Source organism: Geotrypetes seraphini, chromosome 7 (genome assembly GCF_902459505.1).
Source record: "Geotrypetes seraphini chromosome 7, aGeoSer1.1, whole genome shotgun sequence".
Taxonomy (NCBI): Eukaryota; Metazoa; Chordata; class Amphibia; order Gymnophiona; family Dermophiidae; genus Geotrypetes; species Geotrypetes seraphini.
The window spans coordinates 72695013-72722855 of NC_047090.1; positions in this window are offsets into that span (position 1 = coordinate 72695013).

Below are 27843 nucleotides of genomic sequence, written 5' to 3' on the forward strand. Positions count from 1 at the left end.
TGGTGCCTAACATCAGGTGATACTTCCATGCCATGTTTTTGATGCAGAAACGTATCCTATGTATTTATTTTTCTATGTCGTTCTCCCAGGGGAGGTCCAAACAGTATGCATGAATTTATTCAGATACTCAAGCATTTTTCCCTGTCTGTTCTGGTGGGCTCACAAGCTATCTAATATACCTGGGGCAAAGGAGGGGGGGTTGAGGGGAAGATTCTCAAATGCTTATATATAATTTATTCGCTTAGTAAATTATATATAAGTGATTATCAAATTTAAATAAATAAATAAATAAATAAAAATCCGATGGACCGCAGTTGCGGTCGCCACTGTAACGATTTCAAAAAGCGAGCCATTCTTTAAAAATCACACATGCAAATTAGGTTCACAGAGAGTTGAGGAGGGTCGCTAAATTTGCATGTGCCGATCACTGGTGATAGCGATTGGAACATGCACAGAATAAACCATAAATTAAAAAAAAAGACTCCAAATCGATCGACAGGAGGGATGCCTACTCCCTCCCGCCACCAAGCAACAGCCCTCCCCCAACATCCTCCCTCTCCAGGCAGTGGGAGGGATGCCCACTTCCGCCGCCAAGCAATAGCCCCTTGTCACCCCTTACCTTTTTTTTTTTTACAAAGGTTAGTTGCAAGGATGCTTACTCCCTCTATTCAGAAGGCCCACCTCTTCAAAATAGTAGGCCTGGTCTTTAACATTTGGCTTGTTTCACTGATGTAACATGCCTCTTTGCACTTTTTGCACTGAATGATGTATACCACATTAGAAGATGAACGTGTGAAGTATCTGTTTATGCTGAATGTTACATCGGTGAAACAAGCCAAATGCTAAAGACCAGAATCAAGCTACATACCAACCAGGATGTCACCTTTTATGCTGGTGCTTCAATCCCAGGCATATCACATAATCTCATGAGAATCAGTTACTAACGTTTATGTGGATGAACTAGGGGCACCTCTTTTCCTGGGTGTTGAATTGGGAATTACAGGTAGCCACTGTAAAATCATATGATTCAATAATGGGTAAAAAAAAAAAAGGCCACTTCATGTACCTGTTCTGGGTGCTAAATGCAGCCTTAAAAAATGAACCCTTAAAAATAGACAAAAATCATGATGTGGATTTTTTTAGGAAGGGAAGAAATGCCAAACTAAGGGGTGCTAAAAACAAAACAAAAAAATTTTTGTACTGCATAAATACCTCTTAAGACAGCATGAAGTATAACAACTATAAAGCTCTAAAGAAAAAAAATGATACTATGACATTGAAGATCCCACACAGGCTCAATAGACTGTCAAAATGCTCTATTGCTTTGGAGTTGATAGTCTGACTGAAGCTCAATTAATCAGTGAGGACTGATTATTTTGATTGTTCTCAAAAATGTAAATTATCTCAAAGTAAAAATATACAATGTTTGCACAAATTAACAATAAGTTTCTAAAAGGACCCATATGTCAGTTATGAAAAAGTGACTTTTATGCTTCTAGTAGAAAGACTAGCTATACAAGGTATGGTAAACAGAGATACTTACCTGTAGCAGGTGTTCTCCAAGGACAGCAGACACACTCTATATTCTCACATATGGGTGATATCAACCACGGAACTAGAGAATGACACGGGGACAAATTTTTTCCTGTCACCACGGGAACTCATTTTCCTGTCCCATTCTTGCAAGTTCTTTGCACAAGTCTCAAACACTTTAAAATCGAAAGTGTTCGAGGCTTGTGCGGTTAAGGCATAGCTTACAGGAATGGGGCAGGGACCATGACAAAATTTATGGGGACGGGGCAGGAAAATTGAGTTCCTGCAGGGACAGGGACAAATCTGTCCCCATGTCATTCTCTACACGGAACCTGTTATCCCAGGACAAGCAGGCAGCACATGTGGGCGACGTCACCGACGGAGCTCCCGATACAGACACTTTAAAAGTGCATCACCACTTTAAGACTTTCAAAAAGTGTGCGATAGCCCGCACTGTGCATGTGCGAGTGCCTTCCTGCCCGATGTAGGTGCTCAGTCCCTCAGTTTCTTAAGTTTCCACAGAGCTAAGAAGTCACGTTTTAATGGCTATTGTCGCTTTTGCCTTCTCACTCTCACGGTTTTTGACTTTTTTAGTCAGAATTGTCTTTTATTTTCTTTCTTTCTTGTTTAAAATTTTTTTTTTTTTTAATTGTCCTTTTTTGTCGTCCGCAGGTTTTGGCCCAGCGGGGCCTCCTCGTACACCTCAACCATCGATTTAGCTGAGGCAGTGTTCCTGTCTATGTCATGCCCGCTGATGGGATTCAAGTGTGGTCGCTGTGCTCGCACTATTTCTCTTACGGACCCTCAGAGCTGGTGTCTGCAGTGCTTGGGTCCTGAGCACCGTGTTCAGATGTACAAGCGCTGCTCTTCGTTGCAAAAGAGAACTATCAAGAATCGTATTTTGCAGCAGGAAAAGTTGTTCGGTGTCACCATGGGAGGAGTGCCCGCATCAACACCGGACATCGAAGGTGCCGACACCGAAATCTTCGACACTGGTATAGATACCGACATCGACCCTGGTGTTGCAATACACCATACCTCTGGGTAAGCTGGCTAAGAAGCCTTCCCCATCAGGAACGCAGGTCAAAAAGGCATTGAGCCAAATCATGCTGACCTTGCACAAGTCCCTGAAGTGTAGCGTTCCATTATCGAGGAGTGCCTTTATATCCGCACTGCTCATGCACGAGTACCTTCCCGCCCAACGTAGGCGACGTAGGCATGTGGTCCCTCGGTTTAGTAAGCCAGCTAAGAAGCCAACCCGGGGAGTTGGGTGGGTTGTGAGAATATCTGCCTGTTGTCCCTGGATAACACCTGTTACGGTAAGTAACTGTGCTTTATCCCAGGACAAGCAGGCAGCATATTCTCACATGTGGGTAACCTCCAAGCTAACCAGAATGGGATGGTGGGAGTGTTGGCGTTTAGGAAAATAAATTTTACAACACTGACTGAACGAAGTGCCAATCCCATTTGGAGAAAGATTCCAGACAGTAATGTGAACTGAATGTATGAACCGAGAATGAGGTGGCAGCTTTGCATATTTCAATAGGAGTAGATCTGAGGAAAGCTACTGAAGCTGCCATAGCTCTAACTTTATGGGCTGTGACATGACTCTCCAGTTGCAGTCCAGCCTGAGCGTAACAGAACAATATACAGGAAGTCAACCAGTTGAAAATCGTTCTCTTGGAAATAGGATGCCCCAACTTGTTAGGATCATAGGAGACAAAAAGTTGAGGAGATGATCTATGCGGCTTTTTCTGTTGAGATAGTAGGCAATCCAATGTATGAAGAGCCACTTCCCCAGAATCGGAATGAGGTTTAGGGAAAAATATTGGAAGCACAATTGATTGATTGAGATGAAATTCAGTGACAACTTTTGGTAGAAACTTTGTATATGTGCACAGGACCACTTTGTCATGGTGAAACACAGTGAAAGGTGGGTCTGCAAATAATGCTTGAAGTTCACTCACTCTTCTGACCGAAGTGAGGGAGATGAGAAAAACAACCTTCCATGTAATATATTTGAGATGAGCTGTAGACATTGGTTCAAAAGGTGGCTCCATCAATTGGGCAAGAACTACATTAAGGTCCCAGATTATTGGAGGAGACTTGAGAGGTGGTTTCACATTGAAAAGTCCTTTCATAAATCTGGAGACCAAAGAATGAGCAGTGAGAGGTCTACCCTCCAGTGGCTGGTGAAAAGCTGTGATAAACTAAACTAAAGCGTAACTTTGTATACTGAGTCATCATTCTGAGAAGGCTCGACATAGACAGGAACACTGCCTCAGCTAAATCGATGGTTGAGGTGTACGAGGAGGCCCCGCTGGGCCAAAACCTGCGGACGACAAAAAAGGACAATTTTTTAAAAAAAATTTTAAACAAGAAAGAAAGAAAATAAAAGACAATTCTGACTAAAAAAGTCAAAAACCGTGAGAGTGGGAAGGCAAAAGCGACAACAGCCATTGAAACGTGACTTCTTAGCTCCGTGGAAACTAAGAAACTGAGGGACCGAGCACCTACATCGGGCAGGAAGGCACTCATGCATGCACAGTGCAGGCTGTAGCAAACTTTCTGAAAGTCATAAAATGACAATGCATTTTTAAAGTGTCTGTACCAGGGCTCTGTCGGTGACGCCACCCACATGTGAGAATATCTGCCTGCTGTCCCTGGATAACACCTGTTATGGTAAGTAACTGTGGTATATATGGACACTGGCACAAGCACTGTCACTTTAAATCTTAGGCAGTGATCACACCGTGCACATATAGGTGTCTTCCAGCTCGATGTCAACATGTGAGACCATCAATTCAGTAAAAAGCTAAGAAGTCAACTAGGGGAGATAAACAGGATGTGAGAATATATATCTGCTGTCTTCAGAGAACATATTCTCCAATCAAATTCAAATGTCTGTCCAGCTGACAATCAAGAAAGTATCATTTATCATTTATCCCAGAGGTGATAAAAAGTACAAACTCCCATCAAAGACCCAAGAAGTCCCTGGACTATTTCTGGATGTGATTGTGAGATTAAGTTGTTCATTGAACTAGTTATCTAGAAGTGGATAGTCTAATAATTAAAGCCTATCTAAAAAACATTAATACCAGAGCAAAATTGATCAGCATAACAAACATATCAAATAAAGCAATTAGAGCACACCCGTGAAGAGGTTAAATAAACAGAGGAATTCATGTAGGTGTTACAACTGGAGTTGGTTCAACAAAGCTTGAGTATGATCAGGGTTGTTAAATTCAAGCAATTATAGTCATAAACACATTTAAAGTAGCAGAATATTGCAACATAAATCTGGCATGCTTTTCAAACAAGGCACTGAACACAATAGAGTAGGCATGTCATTTTATCCGAGAGGGTAGCCAAATAATCCTGAAATATCTTGATCACCTTGCTATCATATTGCAGTGAGCATAATGTTTCATATTTTATAAGAATGTCAACTTTATATGCAAATTTCAAAAACCTGAAGGCATACACCCTCTAGCCGGCACTTGAAGACAGTTGGAGTCATCCCTTCAATATTCAGACCATGGGAGATTGCTCCTGTCGGAACCTTGAAAACAACTCCTGGCAGGAAGGATGCCCAATTCCTCCTGCTACTACCCCCAAAATAATACCCAGCAGGACAGATGCCCACTTCCTCCAGCTGCCACTCCCCTCAACATCCCTTACAGGAGGGAAGCTCACTTCTTCCTGCTGCCCCCCCCTTCGAACAAATCTGGCCCCAGGTGCCTAAGGTCCCCCCTATGGGAGGGGCCTTAGGTAACTGAGCCAATCAAGCCTTAGGCTACTCCTCGGTGCATCCATTTTGCAGTGATAGGCCCGCCGATAGCCTCCTTCTGGCTGGATCTTCATTCTAAAAGGTACAGGGGGAGTGGGGATGGTATTCCTGTTAGGAGGGATGCTGGATGGGGTATCCAGGTGGGTGGGGAGGTCCTGGAAGGGGGGGTGGCTGGGGGATTCTTCGGGGTGGTGGAGGCAGTAGGAACTGCACACTCATCCTGCAGAGGAATGCTTCGGGGGGTATTGCTTCAGGGGGTGGTAGCAGGAGGAATTTGGCACTCCTGGTGAGGGTGCTTTGGGGAACGATGCTTCGGGGGGCACCCCTCCTGCTATGGACAATTGGGGGGGTTGGGGTTCCAGCAGGAGGGAGTGGGCATCCTTCCTACTAGCCAACTTGCGGGAGGGGGTTTTGGGGGTTCCCTGTTGCTGCCACTCAGCTGACCATGGCAGGGAGACTCCCTTGCTGCAATCAGCTCAGTGGCAATACAATTCTCTAAATGGCGCCTGTGGACGCCAGTTAGAGAATTGGGGTGGTTAGGCAATTTTAGGTGATTCTGTATAGAATGCCCATGTGTGATTCTCAAAAGCTGCTTAGGTGGCTGCTGAGACCAGGTGTCCTATTTAGAATCAGGCCCTAAGTGTATTATCATCTGCCATCTTGTCCTCCTGTAAGTGTAACTTTTCCATAGTTTCTCCATATCCTTTCTTTGGGATAAGGATAGTTTCAAGTTTAATAGATTTTGATTTTTACGCAATATCATATATTTCAATGCGTATTACGTTTCCAATACATAAAAAGAGAGCCTGATTTTAATACAAATGTGTCCATATGAAAAACTATACAAGCTCCATTGTAATGTTAAGGTAATACCATATATACTCGAATATAATCTGGGATTTTGGGGCCAAAAAATTGGCCCAAAAATGGGGGTCCCGGTTTATATTCAAGCCAATACACCCCCTTCCAAAATTATTGCAGGCCACCACCACCAGGCTCTGCACCCTGTCGCCCTCCCTGTCCTAGCCTCATACCTCTACTGCCGATTGCCGGTGGAGGTGCAGCGGGTAGGAGCAAAATTTCCAAGTTCCTGCTCCACTGTTAACTAACTGCCGTGTCTTTGGCTGCTGAGAAGCACGTGCAGACGCGCGATTTGTGCTGCTGCTCAGTGTTGGGTGGCTTCCAAATTGCGCATCTGCTCATGCTTCTCAGTGGCCACAGACACTTACGGCATCCAGTTAACAGCAGGGCAAGAACTTGGAAAGTTTGCCCTTGCCCGTTGCATCTCCACTGGCGATCTGTAGAGGTATGAGGCTAGGACAGGGAGGGAGGCAGGGTGCAGAGTCTGATGGGGGAGGGAAGGAAGGGTGCTGGATACAGTCTGACAGGGAAAGGAGGGAAGGAAGGGGGCTGGGTGCAATGCCTGACAGGGGAGGGAGGGAGGGAAGGGTGCTGGGTGCAGTGTCTGACAGGGGAAGGGAAGGTACTGGGTGCAGAGCCTGAAGGGGAGGGAGAGAAGGAAGGAAGGGTGCTGGGTGCAGAGTATGATGGGAGGGAGGGAAGGAAGTAAAGGGGCTAGGTACAATGCCTGACAGGGAAGGGAGGGAAGGGTGCTGGTTGCAGTGCCTGGCAGAAAAGGAGCTTGGTGCAGAGCCTGACAGGGCAGGGCACTTGAATATTAAGCCACCCGACTTATATTCGAGTCAACAATTTTTCCTCCTTTTTGGTGGGGGGGAAAGGAGGTCTTGACTTATATTCGGATCGACTTCTATTCAAGTTTATACGATAGATCTTTCCCACAATGTAATGGGATAAAGAAGGCTAAAAAATAATATGAAGGGAAACTTGCTCATAGTAACAACTTTTTCAGATACAACAGAAGCAGAAAGCCTGTGAGAGAATCCTTGGAACCATTAGATCATTAAGGAGCAAAGGGGATGCTCAAGGAAGAGAAGGCCACAGCAGAGAGACTGAATTAATTCTTTGCTTCAGTCTTTATGGAAGAAGATGTACCAGAAAGAGTTTTCAAGGATTATAATGCAAAGGAACTGAAAAAAATCTTGGTGAACCTGAAAGACACACTGAGCTAAATCAACAAGTTAAAGAGTGATAAATCACCTGGACCAGATGGTATACACTCCAGTGTACTGAAAGAACTCAAACATGAAATTGCTGTTCTGTTGGTTGTGATCTGTAGTCTCTTGTTAAAATTGTCAGATGCACCTGAAGATTGGAAGGTGGCCAATGTAACATCAATTTTTAAAGGGCTCCAGGGGGTGATATGAAAAATTACAGACCAGTAAGCCTAACTTCAGTGCTGGGCAAAACAGTGAAAACTAGCATAAAGAATAAAATTACAGAACATACAAACAATGGGTTAATGGAACAGAGCATGGGTTCAGCAAAGAAGTTTTATCTCACCAATTTGCTTTATTTCTTTGAAGGTATGAATAAACATGTGGATAAAGGTGAACCAGTTGATGTAGTATATTTAAATTTTCAAAAAGCTTTTAACAAATCATTGAGAGACTTTTGAGAAAATTAAAAAGTCATGGAATAGGAGGTAATGTTCTGGGGGGTTTGTTTTTGTCTTTTTAAATCTTTATTAATTTTCAAAACTTATACAAAGTGCAAATATACATTCAGATAAAACATATAATAGCACTTATATTCGAACAAATACTAAACAAAGTATCTTATCCCCCCCTCTCTGGATGTGTGTAGAAATCAACAAAAAGAACCAAGTTTGTCTCATAGATGCTGATGCTGTACATCTCATTCTCCAAGTCCAAATCCATGGCCATTGTGTAGCAGAAATATGCTGCTTTGTTTCTATCCTCCAAATGTCTTTTAAGCTTGTTTTAGGTTTTTTTTTAAACCAAATATTCAGATATTAATTTGTACCACTTAGCAGCCTGATGCCCTTGAAAATCTGTCTGGAAACATAGGCCCAGCAAGCTATACTGATTTTTTAAGTTGCGCCAATCGTATTCCTTGTGGTCCCAGGTGTCCTCACAGGCAGACGTCAGCCACAGGATGTAGCACAGTAAACAGAAGTCCAGAGTTAATTCATTTAAATCACTCACAGGCTGACAATAAAAGTTCCATAAGTTCCACCACCATTATAACAGTCTTCTCCATTTTGTTCATGAAAAAACCCCCAGTGAAGTCCCGTCCCTGTTCTCCAATCTCAATTTCCACTGGCCAACATAAAACCTTTGTTAAAAAAAAAAAAATCAAAACCCATTCCTTTTTTAAAAAGTTTTGAATTACCTTCTTTAAGATAACTAGTTAAATTAAAAATATATAGATTCAATGACAACATCATTCCTTATTGCTCCGTTAAGACATTTGATCCAGGTGTTGACTAATAAACTCCTCAAGTTTAATCGGGTCTTCATAGTGGGTGGTTTTATTACTGAATGTTTTTTTCATGATTGCCAGATACAGCAGTCCATATTTAATTCCCAACTGCCGTAACTGAGGTCTGAGCAGCAAGAACTGCTTCCTCAGGCTTGCTGGTGCCTTGGCAAAATCAGGTAAAATATAAATTTTATTTTCTTGCCACTTCAGCGATTTAGATCGTTTGGCCGTAGATAAAATGTCCAAAGCTTATCTAAAACGAAGTATCTTACATATCATAGGCCTGGGACCATTTTGTTCGTTAGAAACTTGTGATGGAATTCTATGTGCTCTCTCTATTTCTAATGGATACTTTAATTGAAGGGAGAGCAGTTTTGGTAACATAAGATCATAAGAAGTTGCCACTGCTGATTCAGACCAGTGGTCTATCGTGCCCTGCAGTCCGTTCACGCGGCGGCCCCCAGGTGAAAGACCAGTGCCCTGAGACCAGCCCTACCTGCATACATTCCAGGTCAGCAGGAACTTGTCTAACTTTGTCTTGAATCCCTGGAGGGTGTTTCCCCCTATAACAGCCTCCAGAAGAGCGTTCCAGTTTTCCACCACTCTCTGGGTTAAGAAAAACTTCCTTACATTTGTAACAAATCTTCTAAAAAGGAAATAGAGTTTGTGCCCTCTACCCCTTCTGGGAGCCCTAGTATTCTGATATTATTCCTCCTGCTTGTATTGTTAGAGTACTCTAGCTCTTTTGTAATACAGGCCACTTCTTTGTGATCTGTTTGAAATTTATTCAAACAGTTTTCCACCTGAGATATTCGATGTTCTAATTGAACTGTCTTAGTTTCACATACCTTCATTTGCTGTGATAAAGTGTGAACTTCCTGTACAATATTTAATTTGGTTGTGTTGTCTTGAAGCAGTTCCTTAATTGATTTTAGTTCCATCATCAGCTGCTCAAACATTTCTGAAGTATCCTTCGGGAGAGGCAATTTAGAGGGAGTTGGTGGGTCTGGCTTCACCTGTTTCACTGTGCCCCCCGCAGCAAATGCTATTTCTAACCTAGACTGTCTTCCAGTAGCCATAGTTGTTGCAGGAGAGTTTATTATGGAAATTCTTCACTTTTGGAGCAAAAATTTGTCCTTTTGTGATGACAAATTAGCTGAATGATGCAGTTGAAGGAAGAGCTGTGGAATCATCCATCTATCTTATTTTGCATGCAAGCCACACCCCTGAGGTAATGTTCTGTTGTGTATTAGGAATTGGTTATTAGACAGAAAACAGACAGTAGGTTTAAATGGCTATATTTTTCAATAAAGAAAGGGGAATTGTGGAGTGCTGCATGGATCTGTATTGAGATTTAAATGATCTGGAAAGCAGAATGACAAGTAAGGTGATTCAATTTACAGATGACACAAAACTATTCAAAACTGTCAAAACACATGTGGACTGTGAAAAATTGCAGGAAGATCTTAAGAAATTAGAAGTCTGATCATCCAACTAGCTGATTAAATTTAATGTGGACAAACTCAAAGTGATGCACCTTGGGAAGAATAATCCAAATCATAGTTACCTGATGCAAGGGTCCCCTTAAGCATCAGCACCCAAGAAAAATATCTAAGTGTCATTGTAGATAATATGTTGAAATCTTCAGCCCAGTGTGTAACGGTAGCCAAAAAGGCAAACAGGATACTAGGAATTATTAGGAAAGTGATGGTAAATAATAAGACTATTATAATGCCTCTGTATCGCTCCGTGGTTTGACCTCATCTTGAGTATTGCATTCAGTTCTGGTCAGAGTATCTCAAAAAAGATGTAGCAGAATTAGAAAATGTGCAAAGAAGAGTGACCATAATGATAAGGAGGAAGGAACCAGTGGCGCAATAAGGGGGTACGGGCAGGGGGAGGGGGTTGTCTGCCATGGTCTTCCTAAAGGCACAGCATCCCTCCTCTTCTCTATCCCTGCTCCTCTTCTTGTTGCGCGTACACACCTATGGACAATCGGGGCAGGGGGGTTCAAGGGTTTCAGCAGGAGGGAATGAGCATCCTTCTTGCTGGTCAACTTGCGGGAGGGGGGTTTTGGGGGTTCCCCGCTGCTGACACTCAGCTGACCATGGCAGGGAAACTCCCTTGCTGGAATAAGCTCAGCGGCAATACAATTCTCTAAATACCCCATACCTTTTTTACTTCCCCAGTGCAAGGTTGCTGCCTGTCGGCATCAGCCTTCTCTGATGTCATTTCTGAGACATGTGCCTAGGAAGTGACATCAAAGGGCAAGTTGACACCGATGTGGGCATTTTGCTCATGCTGGAGAAGTTAGAAAGGCACAGGGAAAGGGAAGGGTGTTCATGCATGCACGCGTGAAGCAGGGGGGACGGGGAAGAGGGTGGGGAGGGGCACCGCTTACCCTTACTATGCCACTGAAGGGAACCCCTCTAATATGAGGAAAGGGATACTGAGAAGAAGTTTTTGAATACTGCTTCTTTGAAGCATTTTGATATAGAAGTTAAAGAATCAAGAGGTTTGTGTAAAAACGAATGAGTGCCTGACTCATTTTTAAGAAGTGACATGTTAAAACACTACCCTAGTGTTTTTCCTTTTTGCTGATATGCGATCTGTGGGGTAGATGTAAAATGTGTTTTGTTGATTTTTTTTGAATCTCCTAATTAATTTCAATAGATGAGATGTTAGAGCAGCAGGCTGACAATCAGTGAAGCCTGGTTCAAATTCTATTTATTTAGGGTTTTTTTTTTTTTTTTTTTTAAATATTTGGTATACTACCTTTCATGGGCAACATAGATGTATCAGTATCAGCATCAGCACTAAGGATTGTATTAAACAGGTTAATATAGAGACATATAGATGTTAAATTGCATAAGTGCCAAAAGAGATCCCTAGGGTATTCCACATGGGAGTTAAGAAGAATCAGAAAATTCATTTTGCCAGAGAACACGGAGTGTCCTATTTGAAATATAGAATTGAAACCACTGCAATGCTGGCTTATCCCTTTCCCCGTCACTTCATTGGATCTCTATCCATTTCCACATACAGTTCAAACTCTTCTTTTTAACTTACAAGTACATTCACCCTGCAGCTTCTCAGTATCTCTTATCTCTCCTTATACTCCTCCCTGGGAACTCTGTTCATCCGGTAAGTCTCTCTTATTTGTATCCTCCTCCTCTACTGCCAGCTCCAGACTCCATTCCTTCTATTTTGCTACACTGTATACCTGGAACAGACTGCCTGAGTCAGTATGTCAAGCTCCGTCTCTGGCAGTATTCAAATCTAGGCTAAAAGGCTGCTTTTAACTCCTAACTCTTACCAATGTCTGTTTTATCATTTCCTCTTCCTCACCCCTATTTGTCCTGTTTGTCTCTTTAAATTAGATTGTAAGCTTTATTGAGCAGTGACTGTCTCTTACGTGTTTAATGTGCAATGCTGCATATGTCTAGCAATGCTATAGACATGATAAGTAGCAATAGTAGATTAGCTATCCCTGCTTGCATTAACCGGGATAGGAGTTCATGAGCTACTGTGTCAAAGACAGTAGTCAGCTCTAAAGAAATTAAGATGATGGCTCTATTACACATCAACAAAAACAAGCATAGTAACATAAACAAACCAAATATTTTATAAACTATTCTTGTACATTGGAACTCTGCCTCTGCTCCGTAAATGCCTACATGCAGATCACTCTGTGTGCCTACTTATTATGCACAATTTTATAAAATGCTTTTGTGCATGTAAAATAGGCTTTACACATGAAAAATTATAAAATTACTCCAGAACATTTCATTATGAAGAGAATAATCCAAAAGAAGAAAATGCAATAACTCCAATATGCAGCTAAGTGCAGAATCAAATAGAAAATACAGCTGTATAACAAGCCATGAACAACAGTAAAGCAGTATAAACAAAGTCCATGTGCCAGTCTGATTTTGTGTGTAATCGACAGAGAAATCATCTAAATCCACAACAACAACAGCTGCAATGATTCTGCTCTACGCGCATTCAATAGGCCTTTAAGTGCTACAGGTTAAAAAATAAATATTCTGAATCCTAGCAGGATAGAAAACATTTAGCATGACATTTTAACAAAAAAAAACCCCAACAAAAACCAACAGGATCTGTTCAAGCAAAAACTGGAATTTCTTCTTAGGGGAGCTGAGTAAGTTTGAAAACATCTGGAAACATGACTTTGCAAACCCCAGAACGTTCTCTCTCTTGTTTGAGCAAAAGTCTTCAAAATCAATTCTTTATCAGATTGTAAGAGAAGTTCTACCAGTAAGACAGCTGCGGGGGGTTGTAAATTAAATAAAATCTCTCACCTTGATGCAAGATACAGTATGTATGCTGATGCAAAAAATTATTTTGGAAGATGACCCTGTACAATGCAATGACCTATTTTAGTCCACTAGGGGCTTGATTTTCTAAAGTGCGCCTAACTTACTCTCCCTTTTACAAAGCTGCACAAGCGACTGCCACGTGGTAAAAGCCCAGAAGCCCTTTAAATCTCTATGGGCTTCGGGGCAGTTATCACAGCAGCAGCTGCTAGTGCGACTTTGTAAAAGGGGGGATTAAGTGACAAAATTCCCTTAGTAGCTTCAATAACTGAAATAAAAATTAATTGGGCGATAGGTACCTACCTGCTTCTATAAAAGGTAGGTACCTGTCGCATGGCGTTTAGTGTCATCTAATGTCTAAGTGGACATTTTTATGGGTACAGCGTGACTGAGGTTCCACTAAGCGCGATTCTCCAAAAACTTCGGCACCTGAAATATAGGTCTTTAAAACCATGACCCACATTTCCGGTGCCTAACCTTTTACATAGGCACCACTAGGTATGATTTTGTAAATGGCGCCTAAGCATGATTGATACGTGACTGGCACCATTTTTCTAGGCACCGGACGATTTTGGCGCCATTTACAGAATCTGGGGCTAAATTAGCAAAAGGTTTAGTACACATTACAAAAAAGAACAAAAACCAGAAGAGTAAGTCCTGAAATACAATGTAAACAAAATTTAAAAAGAGAAAAAAAACTCAAGATAACATTTTTTAAACAAAAAAGGCTAGCGGGGTTAATGCGCGTGACTTTTCATCACGCATTAACCCCTGCGCTGGCCAAAAACTACCGCCTGCTCAAGAGGAGGTGGTAGCAGCTAGCGCAGCTGGCGGTTTAGCGCCACCTATTACGCGCATTAAACTGCTAGCGCGGCTTGATAAAAGGAGCCCTAACAGTTTCCTAAAGTGGAGATAAAAGAATTCTGTCAATATATTAGAAAGTAAAGAATTCCAGTGCTTTACAGCAAATTCCTTTGAATATTGTCCTCATATTGCCCTATCTATAGTCCTTTCAGAATCACTAAAAAAGGTTAAATATTGTTTTGTGTTCCTTCTTCTATTTGCAAAGCACAAAACTTAAATCTTCCTAGATTTATAGCCATGACAAACAGCCTAATAAATTTCACTGTTTGGCTTTCAGTTTCACTCATTGGGTGCTATATCTCACTCTTTGAAATACTGTAGTTCACTTTTGGCATCTATACAATGAAATAAATATATACAAAATGTTCATCTGTATTGATTTATGATGATAGTGGATTTTATTTTAAAAGTCTGAGAATTTTACTATTATTAGTTCTTATCACTTATATAGCGCTGAAAGGTGTATGCAGTGCTGTACATTGATATTTATAGATGGTCCTTGCTCAGAAGAGCTCACAATCTAACTTGGACAGAAAGGCATGACAGAGGATAAGGGATGCACAACCCAAGGTAAGAGGAGTTAGGAGTCAAAAGCACTCTCAAAGAGGTGGGCTTTTAAACAGGCCTTGAACACTGCCAGAAACAGAGCCCACCGTAGGGATTCGGGCAGCTTGTTCCAAGCATATGGTGCAGCAAGGCAGAAGGGATGGAATCTGGAGTTGGCAGTTGAAGAGAAGGGCACAGATAGGAGGGACTTACCAGCTGAGTGGGGGGGGGATCATAGAGGGAGATAAGTGAAGAGAGATAGTGAGGGGCAACTGAGTGAGTGTATTTGTAGGTCAGTAAGTGGAGTTTGAATTGTATTCAGAAATGGATGGGAAGCCAATGAAGTGACTTTAGGAGGAGTAATGTGAGTAAAGCGGCTCTCCCAGAATATGAGTCATGCAGCCCAATTCTGGACAGATTGGAGGGAAGCGAGATAGCTAAGCGGAAGGCCTGAGAGTAGTGAGTTGCAGTAGTCTAAACGTGAGGTGATGAGGGTGTGGATAAGTGTTTTGGTAGTGTGTTCAGAGAAGAAGGGTTGGATTTCAGCAATATTATAGAGAAAGAAGTGGCAGGTTTTAGCGATATGTTGTATTTGGGTGGTGAAGAAGAGAGACGAGTCAAAGATGACCCCGAGATTACAAGCAGACAAAACAAGAAGGATGAGAGTGTTGTCTATAGAGACGGAGGTTTACGCAGGAAGATGAACAACTCTGTTTTAGCCATATTCAATTTTAGATGGTGATGAGACATCCAAATGGCAATGTCGAAAAGGCAGGCTGAGATTCTGGTCTGGGTTTCAGTAGAGATATTTGATGCAGAGAAGTAGATCTGGGAATTGTCAGCATAGAGGTGATACTAGAAGCCATGGGAGGAGATCAGCGCTCTAAGTGAGCAAGTGTAGACTGAGAAAAGGAGTGGTCCCAGGACCAAGACTTGAGGTACACAGAAGGCTGTGGAAGAGGAACCACCATTGCATACACTGAAGGTGCGATGGGAGAGATAGGAAGAAAACCAGGAGAGGGCAGAACCCTGGAATCCCAACAAGGACAGCATATCAAGGAGTAGGCGGTGAACAACAGTATCAAAGGCAGCAGACAGATTGAGAAGGATGAAGATAAGAGTAGAGACCTTTGGATCTGGCCAAGAACAGGTAATTGGAAACTTTAGTAAGGGCAGTTTCCATTGAATGCAATAGGCGTAAGCCTGAATGAAGCGGATCCAGAATAGCATGGAATAAGAGGAAATCCAGGCAATGGCGGTGAAAGCACATTCAAGTAATTTGGATAAGAAAGAGAGGAAGGAGATCGGGCAATAGTTGGAGGGACATTTGGGGTCCAGTGAGGGTTTTTTGAGGAGGGGGGTGTGACAACATAATGTTTGAAGGCATCAGGGACAGTTGCAGTGGAGAGCGCTAGGTTGAGGATATGACAGATAGGAGGGATGACAGAGGGTGAGATAGCATTGAGTGGGTGACTGGGAATTGGATCGGAGGAACAGGTTTGGAGAATGAGACAAGATGTGTGGTTTCCTCAGTGATCTCAGAGAAAGAGAGGGTGTCAGGTGTTGAGGGGAGATTGTTAGAGGGGGCAAATGGAGGGGGAAGCAGCCTGGTTGAGAGCTCAAGGTGAATCTTCTGAATCTTATCATAGAAGAACTCCGCCATTGTTTGAGGAGGGGGGGAGGATAGACAGCGAGGTGCTTTGAGTAGGGAGTTTAGTGTTGTAACAGTTCATTTTAACAGAGTGGACACCCAGGAGAGAGTGGAAAACATGAAAAAGGATCTGCAAATTTAGAAGAATGGTTTAACGTCTGGCAGAGTGCAGAGTGATGCATTTGGGGAGGGGGACAAGGGTGCTTTGAGTAAGGAGTTTAGAGCTGTAACAGAGTGAACACCCCGGAGGGAGTGGAAAACATTAAAAATTATAATAATAATAACATTATTTTTCTATACCGCCAACACCCAAAACATTCTAGGCAGTTTACATAGTAAAAGAACAGAACATTCTAGTGACTTATAATACAATATGAAGTCAAAATGCCATAATATAGAAAATTCACAGTTCTAAAGAAAAAAAATATATGCACCCCACAAAAGGATCTGCAAAGTTAGAAGGATGGTTTAACATCTGGCAGAGCGCAGAGTGATGCATTTGGGGGGAAGAGGGGTAAAAATCCAAGGGAACCATATATATTGGGAGGTGAGCAGCTGATGTGTATGGACAGGGAGAGGGAACTTGGGATGATTGTGTCTGAGAATCTGAAGGTGTCAAAATAGTGTCATAAGGCGGTAGCTGTAGCCAGAAGGATACTAAGGTATATAGATAGAGGAGTAACCAGCAGAAGAAGGGAGGTGTTGCTACCCCTCTATAGGTCTGTGGTGAGGCCACAATTGGAGTATTGTGTTCAGTTTTGTAGGCCGTATCTGGTAAAGGATACAAAAAGACTTGAAGCAGTGCAAAAGAAGGCAACAAAATGGTAGTGGGCTTGAGCCAAAAGAAGTATGAGAAGAGACTGGAAGACCTAAATGTAAGGAAGTTCTTCTTTACCCAGAGAGTGGTAGAAATCTGGAACGCTCTTCCAGAGGCTGTTATAGGGGAAAGCACCCTCTAGGGATTCAAGAAAAGGTTAGATAAATTCCTGCTGAACCAGAACCTATGCAGTTAAGGCTAGACTCAAATAGGGCACTGGTCTTTGACCTAAGGGCCGCCACATGAGCGGAATGCTGGGCACGATGGACCACTGGTCTGACCCAGCAGCAGCAATTCTTATGTTCTTATATGTATACTCTTAAGGAGACGAGGGACAGGGGAGATATGATACAGACATTTAAATACTTGAAAGGAATTAAAGAACTAAACTTTACCAGAGAAGGGAAAATGGTATAACTAGAGGGCATAAATTGAGGTTGTGAGAAGGAAGACTTAGGAGTAATGTTACTACTACTACTATTAATTATTTCTAAATTCTTTTTTATGGAGAGGGTGGTGGATGCCTGGAACACCCTCCCGAGGGAAATGGTGGAGAAGAAAACAGTGACAAAATTCAAAAAGGCGTAGGAGAAACACTGGTTAGTGCATTTTCTAATTAGAAAATGGATGGTATAAATTAAAGAAATAAGGCCAGGACTGGGCAGACTTGCAAGGTCTGTTTCTTATATAAGGTGATTCAGTGTAGGATGGACTTGAGAAGACATCAATGGGAACTCCAGTAACTTGGAACATGAGGACCTTACTGGCCAGACTCTATAGTAGGTATTCTGCAAATAACGGGATGGTTGGATAGACTGGAGATAGCTTGCATGGCAACTCCAGCAGTTGGACCCTAGGACAGTACCAGGTGGACATTACGGTCTATGGCCCAGAAATATGAAAAAAAAGACAAGTGAATTTAATCATTAATTTATAATGTGTATAACTAATAGGCAGACTGGATGGACCTGTTCAGGTCTTAACTGCTATCATTTACTATCTCACTATCAGACTCATTTTCAAAAAAGATAGATGTCCAAAAGACAGCATAAACTAGCACTTGAACTTCTTAGTAGTCAAAACATCCAAGTGGGCATTCTCAAAACAGCCTTTCTAGAATCTTTCTGGTTGTTTTGTCTCCAGTGCATCCAAATCTTAAGGGAACGTGTTAGATGTGTGTTTTGGGTGGGCTTAGCACTTAGACGCTCGTAAGGCATAATCAAATCTTTTAACAAAAGGCTTGAGCTTTTTTAGATGTTTGGAGATAGACCTATTTTAACAGCGTCTAAATGCCAAAAAGGTACCCAAACTGACCAGGTGATCACTGGAGGGATTAAACCAACAAAAAAGGCAAGGGAGGTGTCTTTTCAACCAAAGATCAGTCTTTATTCAAAGCAGTGGTCCCAATAAGGATCCCAGTTTCGGCATGTAGGAGACACCTTCTTGAGGGGACACTAAATGAGTTGAAGGAGAGACACTAAATATCTTCCCATGCAAAACTGACCCCCCTCCCACCACCCAAAGATGTTAAAAATACAGTACATTCTAGCCTGTATTATGAGAGGGTGGTGAAAAATTCTCAGCCCAAGCAGCTTTAGATGTTAACAGATATTTGAGCCGAGAGGGCAGTGAATTTCACATTAGAAGTTCCAGGTACAGATGTCACTAACTTGCTCCAAAATCTACTGTACCTATATTAAGATGACACCTGCAGGCATAAGGGCTATTGTTGTGGTGTAGAGGTAGGTACAGTAAGTTTTGGGTGGGTTTTGGAGGGTTCACCATACAATAGAAACAAGTTAAAGTGACATCTGTACCTGGGATTTTTAATATGACATTTTCTGAAGTACTCTTTCTACTGTGCTGAGGAATGCTCAGCTACCTGGGACAGTTTGCTAATAATGTTAGCTGCCAAAAAACTTGCTTTTGTGCATTTTTCATGTGGCCATCTTTATATTTGAGAATGACCAAAAAAAAAAGATAGACATACTAAGGACCAAAACGTTTACATAGGTCATTCTTTAAAAAAAAAAAAAAAAAAGACAGACATCTTGCTGTTTTGAGAATGGACATTATTGGAATTCTGGACATCTTTCCTAAAACGTCCAAACTCAGACTTAGGGCTCCTTTTATCAAGGTGCGCTACGGGGGTTAGCGCGTCGGAAATTTTATCATGCACTAACCCCTGCGGCACGCCAAAAAACTAACGCCTCGTCAGCTCAGTGTTGTGTACAGGGACTTACAACTAACTCCATAACACTAACGGCAACAGATCAGGTACGCAGCCTAGGAGTAACCTTAGATGGACACCTATCCCTATCTGCCCACATATCCCAAGTAATCTCCACCTCCTTCTACTACCTCCGCCAACTGAAAAGGATCAAACCCTACATCTCCACACCTGACCTCGCCCAACTCCTCTATGCATATGTCCTCTCCAGAATGGATTACTGTAACTCCCTATTTAATGGACTAACCAAAAATAATCTCAAACGCCTCCAACGTGTCCAAAATGCAGCTATCCGCCTCCTACACAACCTCAACTACCATGATCCCGTCTCCCCAGCACTCCGCGCTGAACACTGGCTCCCAATTAGCCAGCGCTGTGCTTTCAAGGCCCTAGCAGTAGCCCACAAGAGAATTTATGCCACCACCCCCTCCTACATAAAATCTAAGCTTCCCATATACACCCCCACTCGCACCCTCCGCTCAAAATCGGAAATACGCCTATGCATTCCCCCTGGAAGGTCCCTCCTCTCAGAAACTGCCCGCAAACGACCTACAGCCACTTCATCCCACATCTCTGGAATAAACTCCCCCCCCCAACTCAGGCAACAGAGCTCTTTATTGACATTCCGTAAAATGGTAAAGACCCTCCTCTTCAACTAAAGGTCTCCCTCAGTCTACACCCCCCCTTAAACCCCACCTCTCTCTTCTCTCCCCTATTTAACTTCTCCTAAATTTCAGTATAGTCCTCTCTTAGTCTGTACTCTGATAAATTGTCTGTACTCTGAAAAATTGTTTGTACCCTGATAAATACTGCACAATCTTGTATGTCCAAGCATCTAAATCTATTGTACATCTTATTTGCCTAATTACTTCTACTGTGTATGTTTACTTGTAGACAGTTCTGAGCTACTGGGAGAACGGGATATAAATCTAAATAAATAAAATAAAATAAATGGAAGCGTTAGCGACTAGCGTGGCAGGCAATTGAAAGCGCGTTAACTGCCTACTGCACCTTGATAAAAGGAGCCCTTAAACATCCTATCAAAAATGCCCCTCCATGTTACATAAAACAGATTGTGCACAAACTTCATTGGCACAGCATTTCTTAACCCAGCCAGTCAGATCCACATATGATGGAAGAGCATGCAGACCTATTTCATGCATATTCATTGTGGACATCTCATGCATTTTCCAAATAACTGGATTGATAATCACTCACCTACAGAATAAGAGAACTGAAGTTAGTATTAAACCTAGATTGATTTTCAGTTGACTGAACATCTGTTCTCAACTCCAGTGCTCAAAAGCTACCACAACACCTTGCTTTCGAAGTAACCAAAATATGCAAATGAACCTTGTTCTTGGATAAAATGCATGTGAATATATTTAATGAATTTTCATAGTGGGCATTCTGAAAAATAGAACTGTTGCTGCCCTGGATGATACAGTCATTTATAAGGCGCATGCTGATATTTAGTTATCACCTCTGGTTCACTAATGTTCAAAAATGTAACATATTATATTACTAAAATGTGATATTTTTATTTACTGTGGGATACATACAAATGAGATGTAAAACATGCAAATGCATGCTTGCAACGTTAGATAATTTATAACTTTGCATAACAGGGTAATGAAAACATTACTTTATCTCTCATGTTCATTAAATTATTTCTTGTCTACCACAAGTATGATATTTTTTTTCCTGGGAGACAGAGAATTGCATTCACTACTACGGGGAGTAAGTGCACCATATAGCGGTCAGAATTCTATTTATCCCTCCCCTCTCACATTCTCCCTTCATCTCTAACACAATAGCCTTGAAAACAAAGGGTAGATTATTAGGTTGAAAAATGAATCCCATTCTTGAGCCTTTTCATCCAATTTCTTCCTCCCCCACCTCCACTGGCACATCTGGTGACCACGTGTAATAAGTGCTAATGAAGATTTCCCTTAGATAGCTAGTTAATTCAATTCTTGGAGTCAGCACTGAGAAAAACAAAGACGGTGCTGCTGAACTCCAGTCCATGGGATTCTCATCCAATTCCTGAAATTCAAAGAAAAGTACAAGCAATGCTTTGAAGAACTATTAATAGGGGTCCTATTACTAAGCTGCTGGAAAAAGTGGTCCTAATGCCCTTACATGGGGGGGGGGGGTTTCTGTGCACTAAGGCCACTTATATCACAGTCATAAACAAGCCTTTTTTTTGTATTAGTGCATGGCCATTTTTTTAAATTACTATGCGAGCCCTTACTGCTACCCATTTTATAGGTGATAAGGGCTCATACGGTATCTGTGTGCTAACCAGTTAGCATGCAGTCAGTGGCATAGTAAGGGTGAGGGGGAAGACCGCCCCAGACACCATCTTCATGGGTGATGCTGGTGCTACTCCTCCTCTCTGCCCCTCTTTAAATGTTTGCCAGGATGTGGCATCAGAAGGGAGCCGAGGCCAGCGCGAACAGCAAGTAGAAGATGCTGCTCGTGCCTACGAACATTTCAGGAGTTAAAGTGGAGGCAGGGGGTGCTCAATTGGTGAGGAAGAGTGGGGGGGACGTACAGCACGGTAATGCCAGGCACCACTGGCCAACCTCCCTCGCTATGCCACTGTATGCAGTAATGTAGTTGTGTTAACTGGTTAGTGCCCATGATACACCCCATGAAAAATACTGGAAAATTTATTTAGTGCACGGTTAGTGCATGCAGATTTGAGATTGAGTTACTGCTGCAGGACACCTGAATGCAACCCATGGTACTCCATTTTTAGCTTGTTAAGCATATGTTAGCACTTAATGCAGCTTAGTAAAAGGGGTCCTAAATTATTGAAATTGATTTAATTTGAGAAATGTACAACACTTTATGATTCTTCTATGACATTCAGTGTTCATACTGCACGTCAGTTTCACAGAAGGCCTGCTATCCACAAATTTTTAGGATTTATACAACATTGTTGTACGTCATATGATTCTCCATTAGTGAAGCACAGCACAACTCGGACCCCTGAAGGAGTGTTTCTCTGAAACACGGACCGTGTTGGGTCCGATCTTCATGTGTATGAGAACCATTCTTTTGAAAATAACTTTTTAGTGACTTTTAATAAAAGTTCCTGTACCTTGTACATTTCCCCTCTGCAGTTTCTTTTCGTTTTCAGTGGAGAATTATTAAGCATACGTCTGTTGTTTGTAGCAACATTATTTATTCAAGTACTGGGCCTGATATTCAAAGAGAAACTCTCCTGACCATTTAAAGTACTTTGAACATTGGGCCCTTCATTTTTTTTTTCTACATTCCTTTGCAATAATCTCTAACATTCTATTTACTTTTATGGCAACGGCAATACACTAGATTGGAAATTTCACTACATTTTCTACAATGGCTACAAATCCATTATCTTTTATGGTGACTTCTAATGCAGAACCAATATTTTGTATCTGTAATTGTGATTCTTAGAAGGCAAGCAGGAAGGATGAATCCTTACAACTGGGTAATGACATCCAATGGAACCCATGTGGGAACTTTCTTCAGCACTGATATCGAGCTTTGAAGAGTGCTGAATTATACAGGCATGCTTGATCCTACCTTTTCCCTAACATGCAGGACCACATTTGTCTTTCCTGTTCTTCAGAGCCAGTTGGGCTCATTTTTAGTCATGATTGACAACACTTTTTCTCATTACAATACGTCTTCTCTCTGTCATGCTGCTCTTCCTAAAAGCTTCCCTAAAGTGTTTTAGTCAGTTTCAAGTTTCCTTTATTTTTCCCATATGCCTGGCGTAGGTCTTGTTAGGCCTCAAGAACACCTGAGTACCTTTTCAATATAAGTTATTTGATATTGGTGTTGCCATTTATATTTTTGGAGAATATGGCCCAAAGGAAGAGCCCCAGTAGCTTCAAAAGGTATTCCTGGTAAAACAGGACGATATACATTATGGATATCCATAGTTGGAATAATTCCTGGCACCAGCCATAATTCTTCTCATTGTATTGTGTTTACAAATGTCAAAGAGAGGGTTTTGTGGTCCCAAAGCTGCACCAGATGCCAAGGATGTATTAACACTGAGATGTCTGAAACACTCTCAACATCAAGCACTGATAGAGACCATTGTGATTGGCTATCTTATTACTACTGAAAGAAGGATTCATCCTCATCTTCATTAGTGTTGAGAGAGCACAATGCAAGTCATTAGGTGGAGACTGAGATGCCTTAACATCACCCCTTATTGAAGTATAGCATCAAGGTACCAAGGTTACCTCCTTGACAACCCTCTTGGCAGCGCTCATGACAGCTTCCACATACCTCAAGTACCTGAAGTACCTCAAGAGGATGTGATCACTTCTACTGTGATGTCCATGCCTTTGTCGATGACAGCCTTCAAAGAAATGCTGATGAAGAATTTTGAGGACAAGAGGCAGCGCTTCTTCCGTTGATGCAATTTTGATATCATCACTGTTGAGACCTAAAGCTTTCCAACTGAACCTCGATCCCCATGCATTGCCTGAAGGAAACACCTTAGCAGCAAGACCTCAAAAGGTCACAAAATCAATGTTGGCCACACTGATATTGATTTCCAGTGCATAAAGGGAGAAAGTTACACCAATGCATCAAGATTCTTAGTGTCTTGACACCTCCAAACAAGTCCTGACACTGGTTAGTAGATTAAAGTAGGCATAGCTTCATATATCTCTTCTGAAGTACTTCTATGAATCTAATTCAGAGCGGGATCTGAAGAAGAACCAGATGTCTTCTAATAGAGGTCCCTACATCTGCCTCAGATCCCTTCAAACCTCATAAGAGATGTCATGCTCACCAGAGGAGCTCTCATGTATCATGTTTGTCAGGGATATAGTGTAAGGTATCTCATTTTAAATTAGAGATGGAGGTTGAGCCAGGGCATATTTATATATTTATTTACTTCATTTTCTATCCCGTCCTTCCCAAAGAGTACAGAACAGATTATATTGACCCAAAGAGACCCATTCATAGGATTCATAGGACTCCTCCCCCTCTCAATTTCTCCTATAAATATGAAGGCTGACTATGTATGGAGTCTTATAGGCTCCCAGATTTGGAGAACCAAATATTCTAAAACTTACTCCATGAGAGAGAAACTCAGACATTGGAGTCTTTTGGGTCTGGTAGCACTATAAAAATAATTAATAGTAGTAGTAGAAAGGTTTTCAGAAAGCTATGCTAACATCCTGCATGGCAACTTATCGGTTCTTTATGGCCATGTTCTTGCATTACATTGGGCATTATTTCAATTTGATTCACAATAAATTCTTGTCTTCTATTCATCATATCCATATCTGTATTTTTTTCTCCTTGCGTGATATTGAACATAGTGTAGAAGCCAACATTCTCCCCAGAGAGAAGCTAAATAACTATAAGGACTAGTAACTAAAGGGAAGGAGAACAGAAAATACATGGTCTGTGCAAACACTTTTTAAAAGGAGATTCATGCCTACAAACTCATCATGCTAGACCTAAGAATTGATGTACAGGAAAAGTTCACTGACATGCCATGCCATGCGGTGGACAGCATATCTTCAGAGATAAAGCACATGAAGCTGCAACTCTCCACTAGCAGTATAGTGACACCCGTAAAACAATCTCCAGGGCCATTCCTGATCCGTCCTCCTCTTATAAAAGGTATATCTTTCTCAAATGATCAGTATTGCCTCATTAACCATTCCTATTGCTAATCATTATACAAAGTCTTTTGTTAGCTGCATTAAATCCTTGTTGAAAAATTGTGAGATTTAAGACCTGTATAGTATAGTATAGAAGGTAACAAAATAGTTGGCAATAGAGATCCTACCACACTCAAATGGGGAGTTCACTCTCATAGCAGACAGAAGAGGGAAAGAAACCCCAAGCAGCTTCATAGCCAAAATCAGGGATGGGATTTTAGCTGCCTCTAGGAGAACATAGCTTCAATTCCTGTATCAGATCTGGATGACATTCCATTTTGAAGAAAACTAAAACCTTTTACAAACAAATGGCCCCTTGGAACCTCAGACTGGTGGGTTCTCAAATTAGCTTTGAAGCCTCCTTCAGATAGCCCCCAAGAGCATCAAAATTAAGCTCTGAGCATCAGGTAATATTTACATAGGATCTTTCTTCCCTCTTCGAAGCCAATGTGGTAGAAAACATTCCACCAAAGGAAAGAGAGCAGGGATTTTATTCCAAATATTTTCTGATCATAAAGACTATGGGAAGACTATCTTAAAAGTCTAGAATTCTCAGAAGGCCATGAGGCCTAAAGTCAGGAGGGCTATGCTAAGTGAAGCCAAAACTGATGAGTCATCAAGCCTTCATCTTTCTAAATAACACTGCCATCTTGGAGAGAGAAGTGAATTTAAAAGGAGATGTTTAGCCTTATAGGGTACACCCAGGGTGAGAGAAGCACTCTAAAGTTAGGGAATGTTCCTGAGGATAGAGGGCTGGGCAGAAGCACATTCCTTCCAGGTTTGCAAGTAGGAATATCCAAGGCCAGGAAAATAAGCAAGTTCAACCCAGCTGTACCTGGAGTAGGGGGTAAACTCTCCATAGTAAAGGGTTGAGACTTAAAAAAGGGTGAAGCAATTTCTCTGTAAATGGAGCCCTCAACACAGAGATAAGCTGGTAGGGGTGCTTCAGTAGATCACTGAAGGAGATAGTCACGGCCTGATACTTGCGAGAATTCCCTGAAGTTAAGAACCAGCCCAGTGTTCTATGGTAGGAAGGTTTACAGCCACAGCAGGGAGAGGCAGGAGTCTTCAGGTGGACGTTTGAGAGAGTGTGCACTATTTACAAAGAAGGTGTCCAGTATGTGTGGTATACACACTTAATGACCTTTGTTCCCACGATATAAAAATAGCAAACAAAAATGAATAAAATGAACACTCTTAAATTACATGGAAAACAACATAAAAGGAAACATTTCTGGCTGCCTATCCCAATCACCTATATGGTGGCACCTTTTCTAGAGAATCAGCCCCTATATAAATAATTTATAAATGTAGTTTAGGCCCAGTCTGTAGCAAACTCAGACCTAAATGGATGGTGATGATTGCACTGACCACTTACAGATATATGCAGCAACACTGGCTAAGGGGCTCATAATCATAAAAATATAAACCTCCAAAAAAATCAGCACTTAGACTTCCTGGCGATTAGGATGTCCAAGTGCCAATAATCAAAACCGCCTTTCTGGACCTCTAGTGAGGTGTCCCAGCCTCTGTGCATCAAGAGCTCGAGATGGGCATGGTGAAGGCATGTTATAAGCGAGCTGTAGGTGTGCCTAAGGGCGGGTTATATTTGGATGTCTTGGCACGAGTGTGATGGCTGTGTGAGTTGAGAGCTCCGCCTCCCTGAACTAGACAATTGCTTAAACATCATTATCTAAAACTGCCTACTGACCCGATCACATTTTTGTCTTTAAGTGCTGTTTCCACCTCTGTTCATATGTCGTCGAAAAAGAGTAAATCTGACTCACAACCTGCCAATAAAAGGCTTAAATCTGCTCCTCCTTCCCTGGACAAAATGGGTGGCAAAGAACCACTTGAACAAGAGGAAGATCCGATCTTGATCGAATTTAGAGGAAGTAAAACTCTAAAGAAAAATCATATGGACATATCCAAGGATATGAGGCAAGAATTGGAAACAATTCATTCTCAGATTGAAGCCTCTCAACAGAATTTTGACCAACTGAATCTCCATTTATCCAAAGCGGAATTGGAGCTTCCCGCCATTCAGGGTAATGCCGAAGCCATTGCTAAACTGCAGTCTGAGCTTGAGGATATGGTAAATAAGACACAGGCGCAAAAATATATGTATATTAGACATGCCTGAAGGGACCGAAGGATCAGATATGGGAGCCTTCCTCACCTCGTGGCTCCCAAAATTCCTAAATATTGAGTTCTCAACTGCTTCAGAATTGGAGCGGGCTCATCACACGCCTTCCAGGCTGGTGCTAGGTAATAAATATCCTAGGCCCATTGTGGCCAAACTCCTGCACTTTCCTCAAGCACTTCAAATCCTGATCTCTGCCAAGGGTAAAGCTTCTATGCTACATCAGGGATGTAAGATCTTGATAGTTCCTGACTTGGCGGTCCCCATTGTGGCGAAAAGAAAAGCATTCCTAGCTCTCTGTCAAGACCTGAAAGACCTGGGCGCTCAATACGGGCTCTTTTATCCAGCATGGCTCTGGGTTATTTACCAGAACCATACTGTCAACTACTCTGATCTGGAAATCTTATGAAAATGGATCCATCAGACCAAGAAGGGGTGACTTCTCCTGTCCGCCTATTGTGAATGGCCTCATCTTTCTCAAGTTTGAAATGTGCTGAGACTTTAGTTGCCTGGTCTGGTTTTGCACAACTAGATGGTTTGCTTATCTGCTGTTTTATTATATGCAGTTATAATGGTTTTAATACATTCCACTTTGCCGTTTTCAAATATGCAAACGTTTTGCAATTGTTTGCCTCTAATTGCTTATCTCTGTATCTCTACTGATTTTTTCTCATGTTACCTAAGGCTCCATGTGTTCTCCTGGAGCTTCCATTTTCTCTCTGTTGTTGGTAATCTCACTATCTCTCCCTATGTGAGTATGTATATTTGCCAAATTTTCTCCAGGTGTTGTTTCTGCCTAGTTACTCTCATCTATGTATTGATTGGAGTTGTTGTTTGTTACTTTTATCTCTTGTTAGGCTTTTACGGGCTGATTATACTGGT